This window comes from Onychostruthus taczanowskii, unplaced genomic scaffold (assembly GCF_017590055.1).
Source record: "Onychostruthus taczanowskii isolate IOZ18803 unplaced genomic scaffold, ASM1759005v1 scaffold4, whole genome shotgun sequence".
NCBI classification, from domain to species: domain Eukaryota; kingdom Metazoa; phylum Chordata; class Aves; order Passeriformes; family Passeridae; genus Onychostruthus; species Onychostruthus taczanowskii.
This window is the reverse complement of record NW_024501459.1, coordinates 4,793,122-4,802,579: the sequence shown is the minus strand read 5'-3', so window position 1 is coordinate 4,802,579 and position 9,458 is coordinate 4,793,122. Positions and strand designations below refer to the sequence as shown.

General features: G+C 45.0%; 1 protein-coding gene across 3 annotated transcripts in view; it reads right to left on the bottom strand.

The window, feature by feature from the left end:
* FAM110B (family with sequence similarity 110 member B) overlaps positions 1-8,109 on the bottom strand; it is a 113,668-nt gene extending 105,559 nt beyond the window's left edge. For 2 of the 3 annotated variants that reach the window (XM_041413027.1, XM_041413031.1), the window contains exon 1: positions 7,459-7,661. The gene's annotated coding sequence lies outside the window, so the exon portion shown is untranslated. Of the gene's footprint in view, positions 1-7,458; positions 7,662-7,989 lie in introns of those variants that run through there. The other variant, XM_041413028.1, reaches the window with a different exon arrangement.
* Positions 8,110-9,458: the final 1,349 nt, after the last annotated feature.

Genomic DNA, 9,458 nt, shown 5'->3' with positions numbered 1-9,458 from the left:
AAACAATACAACGCTTGTGGTGGGGGGGGGGGGGGGGGGGGGGGGGGGGGGGGGAGGGAAGTTCTCAGTCCCAAAATAAATTTGTGTGATAGCACAAACTTGCTATAATCAACAGGTCATCAGAAAAAAAAAATCAAAATTTATTTTTAAAATAAATTTATTTTAGTCACAAGTGAACACCTCAAATTACTACAGCAAAGATCAGAGGAAAACAACATTTCTCTTCAAATAAAGAGAACATTGTGCACTCCTATACGGTGTGTTTCACTGGAGTCAGTGTCTCTTCTTCCTCACAGTCTATCAAACAGAAAGAAAGGGGCACAAGGGGGAAAGATCTGAAATCTGTGGTTTTAAATACACAAAGATTTGGGGGATTCACTTCAGCTAGAAGTTCTGAAGCTCAACCTAATAAGCATCATTTCATTTGCAGGGAATAGGACCCAATATTACAACAGGAGTAAACCCCAAACTTGCACAGCAAACAGTGCAAGATGGAGACAGCACAGCAGCAATAAATAAAGACAAAATTAACTAGAACACCTGAAACCCTTCAGTAAAGCATGTACGGAGGCCTTGCAGGAAATCTGAATAAGCAGGCATTCCCATCTGCAGTGCTCCCCAAGCCTTTGTACAAACGCTGCAAAAATCACACACTATGGAACTGCGATTCTAGTTTCTGATTAGCAGATACTGATTAATAAAATTAACTGATTTATCAGTAAGTCCCCACATATTGTACCAAGTTTTACTATGTAGAGAGAGAATCACAAGTGATCTTCAGAGACAAAATAACACCTATCCAAATGGAGCAAAAGCAAACCATGAAGCTCCATTCACACTGCCTACCATTTAAATTCATTCAGGATTGACACTCACTGCAATTATCATTGAACACCCAAACTAACACACTGGGACAACCCAACAGTAATAAAATTCAGCAATATTGCAGCTCAGAAAGGCAAAACTACACAGATAATAAAAATCTTAATATTAATATAATTAAATACAACATGCATATGGAATGTATCATGTTAATTACTTGTACTTACATGAGCAATTTACAAATGTTAGTAATAAATATGACTTTTTCAAAATATAATCTTGAAATATGTGGTTGCATGTGACAAAAGTGACAAAAGATTCTTAAGTAAGATTTTTTAAATGGTCTAAACCCACTGGAGTAAGACAGGAAGACAAATAACAGATTGACAAACATATCACAGCAACATTAAGTTTTATATACATGAAATAAAGTACAAATAAAATTCATATTATCATCATCACCATCATCTCAAAAGTGTTCTACCCAAGCATTACTCAAATTATTATTCTCCATCCTAATTTAAACTGCATATATCTATATATGCACATGCATACATGAAACAGTTTCCTTGTGGTTGCCTGACCTCCCAAGTGGTAGCATGCACAGATTAACTTGTCAAATAGAGAGAGACAACATACAAAGGTCATTACAAATCCAAAGGTCTGGGTCCACTCATGAATTTGGGTAGTTACTTAAAACAGACTTGTCTGGTACTGTGGAGAGGCACTAGATGGAGAAGACAACTCAGACAATGCTTGACTCAATTATTATCTTCCCTGTCCAGTAAAGTCTTATAACATTTCCTTCCATTTCTTAATGCAGACTTTTCCAAGACCTCAAATTGTAACAGGAAATTATTTGAGTGATTTTTGTTTTTAAAGAATACAGCAAAGCATCAAGAGACAAGTGCTCTGCTCTTTGATTTGCTAAAGACGCTTTGAATTTAGGTTGAATCTCTCCCTTGTAAACATGAAATAACTTTTCCACCACATCCATTATTGTTTGGGACTTGAAGGATGTCAAGTGAAAGAAGTTACAATGCCCACCACAACCCTAGTCCCATCTTTTTAAACAATAGACCCAACATTTGTAAAATAGGGCAATCGCAGTAAATGAAAAATAACAGTAATCACACAGTCTATTAATGCATGCTAAAAGCTACCAGGACAATACATTCAATTTTCCCTGGGATTGTTTAATTATTCTTCTGATGGCTCAACACAATCTTTTCACAATTACTTCCGACGGGGCATGCTGACATATTGAGTTCATTACATAGCTCCTCTTTAAAGCAGAAAATACACAGGCATTTAGAGCAAACACCTAAAATTCAATAGTTCAGATTTTTAATAAACTACACTGGAAGGGACTTTGCAACTGGATTATTTCTAAGGAAGTAAGACACCTGCCTTATAAATTCAAAACAAACAGTCATAAAGTAATATCAAGATATTCATCTTGTTTTGATGTGCAAACACATTTAAAGCACCTTATTTTTTCAATGGTTCTTCTCAGAATACATTCACACAGGTGACAAATTGTTTTTTTCTTTTTCAAGTCATCTCAAAACTTGCAGAAGTTTCACTGGGCATACCCAGACCATCCACAGGACAGTTTATAAATCAAGAGAGACTGATGCTATGGCAAAGATCACACAAAGTAAACACGGCATAGCCTTCAAACCCATGTGCCATCTTTACACTCTCACTGGGGCACACGTCCCTTCACTGTGAGCCAGTCAAGTCTTCAACACTGTCACTAGAGGAAGTGTGTCTCAAATGGCACACCTCATACCCAAATTTCTTCCCAGTGGTCAGGCTGCATTGGCCTTTGCATGGCTCAGCACCAACACCTGGGTCAGGTGCTGCAAAACGAAGCCACAGACAAGCCCAGGTCTCCACAGCTGAGAGCCTCCACCATGGTTTTTCAGCAGCTCCGCACTTCATCTACCCCACAAGGCTCTGCCCAGGTCTCTCCCAGGCAGCCTCCTACTCCCAGGAGCACAGTCCCCAACAACAGGATGCAGCCAGTGCGATGAAACAGTGATAAGACCAGAGAGTATGAAATCAGGCAGAGGATAAACACAGGCACTCATTCGACAGGAGAACCCTTTTATTTATTTATGGGTGCAAGTCAGCCAACCTGACCTCCAGCCTGCATGTCCATTTATGCATTTTCTGTCCCACACATATTAATTTGTGGTTATCTTAAATATTTTATGAGTTAAGCTTCATTCCACTCCATTATGCACTAAAAAGAGAACAAAATAGCTACTAATGTCATAGATAAGTGTTTTTACTTGTTATAAATTCCATCCACCATCATGTGACTAGACAACACATGCTCCCCAAAAATAAGTGCTTCTGCTCATCACACCTCCTTTACTGAAGTGACTTCTATTTCTGTTGATTAACTCTGAACACCAAAGCATAAAATATGGCAATTTCAGTTACCTGAACTGCTCCATTCCTGAACAGTCATATGCAAACTTCGATACTTAGCTGGGACTCAGGATACATAAAGCTAGGAAGGCATCCAAAATCTGACAATAAGGAAACTCCTTTCAAATTCCCCACATGCATTACTCCTGTATTCATCCATCAAATTACCCTTCTGTATATCAAGTGTTTAACCCAAAATCACAGATGAATCTTCAGTTTATGACCCTTCCTTTCCTCCAAGAATTTGCCCCAGGGAATTTCTAAGCAGCTGCTATCTCCCATCTCTGCCATTACTAAGACACAAAAGCCAGAGTAGTTCAAGTTTTCGTCTCTCATCTAACTCCAAACTGTTCACAGTACATGATCATTGTAGTCTGGATGCCCATCTACATGTTCCACTAGGATTTAATATTTTCTGTACATAAGTGCCCAGAACAATGTACAGTATTTGACACAAAGTCACCCTAATGCCTTGCCTAATAATTTGTCTATCTTCACTGAAGAGCTCTTCCAGAGCATCACGTTTGCTCCCATTTCATGGTCAGTATCAAATAGGAGTCATCCCCATTTGACTATGACCGTCAGGCCTTTCCCTCCAAACCTGTTTTAAGGGATGACTTGCCAGCTGATAGCAGATGTGTTGTTAATAATCAGACAGTAGATAACTTTGCTTTTAGAGCTATTCAACTTCCTGACATTCCTATTGTTTCAGTCATCACAGACATTCAATTCTTCCTGTGCAATATCCAACCCACTTAGGTGCTGACTGCATTTCCCAACTTTGCCTCATCAGCAATTTTCCTTCTCATACAGTTATTTCAGCCAGTATGGTGAAGTTAAGAGACCATACGGGATGTAGGGCATGAATAATTCCTTTATTCAGGCAGGCAAACTCACAATTTCTCCTTCAGGAGACACCTTTAGCTAAGCCACACACTTTCAGTTTAGTTATTTTTGGTGTATATACACGGAACTGAAGTCTTCCACTCCTATTGTGTAGGACATTCAGTATTTAACCAGTAATAATATGACTTTAGTCTCCCATGACCTAATTGTGGCAAATACATGATGCTGTTTATCCTGTTTTCCACTTAGCTTTGTATACTTAATTACTTTTTCCATTCCAAATTTATTCTAAATCCTTAAATTCTATTGTCACCAGAGTGACAAAAGGTGTGAAGATACCCTTCTCCTCTCCTTTTAAAATAAATGGAACTATACATATTTTGCTATCTTGCTATCACAACTGCTACCTTCAGCCTAACCGAGAACACACAATTCTATTTTTTAACCTGGCTCCAGTGCCCTGCCCCAGCTCTTTCAGAGAACAAAAGCAGAGACCCTTAGACTCAGTTTGACTGGGCGCAGACATAAGACATTTATTCCAGTCATTTCCATTTGGCACCCTATCTTTCTCCCATATTCAAATCCTCATGCATATCTAAAACTAAACAACTAAAACAAGAAGTGCTAATTTTAGAGGCATCAAGCATTTTTCATACAGCCTGGTCCTCACAACATCACAGCCAAATTCTCTTCTGCTCTTTTTCTTTTTTTTCCCCCCTCTCTTCATCTTAAATTTCTTCATCCTCTAGCTTTTGGCAGTTCACATGCTATCCCTGCAGTTTCTGCTCTCCAACAATCAATTCCCTCCTTTACTTCATTCCTTTTAGTTTTTCTGGGTAACTTGCAGTATCTTATTCTCACAGCAAGGTCCACAGCCCAACTTGGCAAGCTTTTCTTTCTCCTTAAAATGCAGTTTCCAAGCAGCTATTGTACCTTACACTTAAGACAGTCCAAGCTTTTTTTTTTTTTCTCAATTTAAACCTCCAACTCCTACAGGCCTTTAGCTCCATGGACAACACAAACTAGTTCTTCTAACTTCTCAGAACTTGCCCTACTAAAATAAAGCTTCCTTGAAAGAAAAACACTTTGTAGTTGGCATGTACTTACTCTTCAGTTTAATTCAAAATTATTAACTTGTGGCTGATCAGCACATGTGCTTAAGGCCTTATGAAAGGGAGACATAATCTAGCAGCAGAAAACAAGACATACTGTTAGCCAGTGAGAGACCAGAGATGTTCCAGCATTTAAAGATACACCCTCTAGTTCTGGGCAGGCTGTAAACAGAAGCCTTCATTTACTCTGCATTCCACTACAATTAATGGCCAAAATCTACCCTATGATAATTCAGTGTACTGACTTCTAACTTAACTAGTCAGCACTGGGAAACATACTTACAAAAGCACATTTGAGAAACACCTTCCCTTTATACACTAGCACTATCCAAAATGAGCTCTGTAGCTCTGAGCAATCAAAACATATTTCCAAAGTTGCGTCCTACAATTTGATTCCGTTCCGCCTCAGTAAATCAACCTCAGACCTCCGGATTTTGAAACAGAAGCATGAACCTTTAGCAGAACACCATTTCCTATCCAGTGGAAGACTGCACCTATATTAAGTAAGTGCAGCAACAACTGGATCTTTGGCATGGTCACCACAAGCCTAAGAGCGGCAGACAAGGAGGGTGCAGGTGGCCAACCACTACCACACAACACAGAAAGAGCCTCTTTAGCAAACTGACAGTAAATGATCTCCACAAGAACCTGGAAAACATGTTTTCCCTCTGCTTGTGGTACAATTTGCTTAACACCGATACACTGGCACAAAGGCAGTCCAGGCCTTCTGTGCAGCAGAGTGAACTTGCTGGCACAGGCTATCAGTCCCATCGAGGCAGTAAATCACACTTAGCACCACATTCCCGGTATGCCTGCACCTACACGGCAGCGCACAGGCACCTGCCTGCTGCCTCCTGAGAGCCAGAGGGGAAACTCAGTACCACAGCACGAAATATCAACTGACACGCTAAGTTACCAACAACCCACACGAAACAGGGGCCCTGAGAGGGCACACAGCTCTGCCAGCTCCAACAGCCTGGAGACGGCTGCCCAGCGTCCATGAAGGATTGATGATGGTCCCTGCATCCACCTCCCTTGGTCACCAACACCACCATGTTCATGTCCCTGAGGAGCACCTCCAGGCTGCTGCTGCCTTCTGCTCTCATGACCAGTTTAAGCCAAGCAGCAGGGTGGGTGTTCTGCCATCCTCCAAATGGGGGAGCACGGCACTGGACACCTTGAAAAAGCAAGTCATTGTTAGCCAAGCACGAGGAAACAGCATCCTACCTTTCACTCCAGAAGCGCTTAAAAGTGTTTTATCCTGTTAATTCTAGGTCAGTTGAGCACACGTGTGGTATGGATTACACTGACCCTTTTAGAGCTCTCAACATTTTTAAATAAGTAGGACACTTAACATTAGATGTCCATAAAGCTGCATACCTCCTGTACACCACACACCAAGATCTGCCAGTAGGCTTTAAGGAACAACTAAGGAACAGTTGCTTTATAAAGCATAGCTCTTATAGCACACAAGAACAAATGTGAACTAATTTATAAATGCCAAGTCTGACCCTGTACCACATTAAATCAATACAGGCGTTTTACAAAAAATGCCTGTATTGGATGAACTGAAGTGACCTTTGCAAAGCCACCCAACAAATCAGCACCAGATTTACAAACACTACAAGTGTTTAATACAGTTCAGTACAGCTGAGCGATAAAAGGATCTACATTAAAGATAAAAGTTGTCCTGATGTTTACAAAATGCAAAAACATTGTCATTGCAAGCACAAAGAATATGTTTCATCCTTAAATACCTGAGTATCTAGAGACTTTAAACACCAGGGACAATCAACATGCAAAGGATCATAAAATTCAAGCTTAAAAAGTTAACACTACGATTCACTGGAGATGTTAATTTGCCAGTGCCAAGTCTTTGCAAGTTTTAACCTTCTTCTCTGCACTATCAGCAGCCATACGTACTGGACCCTTAGACACAGATAATCCCATTGCTTTTCCCCTTTTCACAGATGCCTGGCCTGAGCGAGGGAAGGAAGACGAGCAGGGAAAAAACCCAACACGTTTAAGTAAATTACCTTTTGGAGCAGCCTCCTTCCCTCGCCCAGCTAAAGTTTTCTTGGGGTCAGATTAGCACTCCGAAAGGAGAGCAGGCGCCGGCAGGCCCCTTGGCAGGCGGTGCTGTGACAGACGCGGGTCAGACCCAGGGGAGGCAGCCATGTGCTCAGCCCCGCATCCCCCCGAAAGGGCATCCCGGGAGGAAGTTCTCACTACGCACCGACTCGGGGAAATAACTCGGAGGAGTCCAACAGCCATCGCTTCCAGCGGCTTTCTCCTGGGCCGTATGCTTTCCCCTGCCATTTAGCGAGGCATTTCAGACGAGCCAAACCGCCCTACCCGCTCCGCCGCGAACCCGCTCGCGGGCTGGGGGTCGGAGCCGCCGCGCCGCAGGCGGGGGCGAAGCCGGCTCGGCCGCTGGGGCACCACCCGCGGCACCCACCCCGCGGGGCTGCGCTCCGTCCCCGCCGGGAGCCGCCCGCCCGCCGACCCCCGGCAGCGTGGCTGGGCTGGGCAGGGCAGGGCAGGGCTGGGCGGCTCCTGCTGCAGCCCCGGGCTAGGGCGAGCCCCCCGCCCGGCCCCGGGGCAGCGCGGCGCCCCAGCCCCGCCGCAGCCCCTTCGCCAGACACCCACCGGGGCTGGCAGTGCGGGGTCCCGCCCGCCCCCGCTCCCGGGGCCGCCCCAAGCCAGCGGGGGAGCCGCGGGACGGAGCCACTTTCGGCCCCGAGCCGGCGCCGCGCCTCGCCCTTACCGTCCTGGGCAGCGCGGCGCGGGAGCCCCCGGAGAGGAGCGAGGCGAAGCCGCGGAGAACAGCGAGGAGCCGGGGCCGAGGGAGCAGCCGCCGCCGCCGCGAGGAGAAGGCGGAGGGGGCGGAGGATCGGCGGCGGAGGGGAGGAGACGGGGGCGGGGAGGGCCCGGGCCGCTGGCAGCCGCCCGCCCGCCGCGCAGCCAGCGCTTCCTCCCGAGCCGCTGCCGAGCCGAGCCGGGCCGGGTCGGGCTGGCCGGCCTGGCGGGGAGCCCGGGGCGGGCGCTGGGCTCGCCCCTTGCCCGGCCCGCGGAGCACAAAGGGGACTCGCCGCTGCTGCCGCCTTTGTTCGGCCGAGCGGCGCCGGGAGGGGAGGGCGGCGGGCGGCGCGCTGGGCGCTTCTCCCACACGGAGATTGTTCCTCCGGCACTGGCAGGCGCGGAACAACTTCACCGGAGTTAATTTGGGTCTGTGATGAAAACTCCTCCACCTGTGCCAAACGCCGCTCGGCATCCAACACTAAAGTCAGCCTACGCGCGGTGCTTCAGCTGCCTGTTTATGCCCCAGGAGCTGACTGGTGACTCGCGTTAAATTAAGGGTGGGTTTTTTATTGCTCAGGGTAGATGGCATCGCGAAGATTGGTATCTTAGTATTCTGTGCTTGGCAGCAACCAAGAAGCATTGGAAAACGAATTTCAGATATACCTTTGCCTCGTTGTCTGTGGTAGGTCACAGACCTTTCAAACGTAGCTACTTATATTGATCCACATGTCCAATTAACATGGACATGTTTATCAATATGTACCTAACATATGTAGATCAAAGAGTACCTTTCTCAAAGCTTTTTCTTTTCTTTTTTTCTTTTTCACCGTATTTTAGTGCTCATCCTATAAATCTCCAAGCTTACTGATTTAGTCATTCCGTTCAGGTACCTGAGGTTAATACATGCAGTCCTGTCACTCCAGTTAAAATAGTAGAAGTGGGAGAATTTCCCCTCATTCGTATCTAACTTAGAAGAAACGGACAGAAATACCCTTCTCTGAAGTCTTTCTGAAGGATAGTTAGACTTTAGTCCTTTGCATAGAGGTGGAATGAGCAGTCATTGTATATCCACAAGTGGACTCTTAAGAAGGCAGCAACAAAAGTAGACTACCCTAAGGTTGTTATAACCAGGAGTAAACTCTAAGCAGCCTCTTTTAAAAGCTCTTTTCACATAATGTTCATTAAGCCCCAGCAGTTAAAAGATCCCACCTGGGAGTTCTCACTATGCAGAGTTCTGCTTCCCAGACTGAGAGGGGCAGAGTAGCACAGGGCTTTAGATGCTCAGCCAGCTCCTCAGGTTTAGTACTAGGCCATGTTGCATTTTTGTGCTTCAAAGAAGCAGATCATTTATCACTTCCCTAGCTAATTAGCTAGAAGATTTTCTGCATGGTGCATGGTATGTGAGGAAGGAGGGGAACCCATGGCATGTGAGCT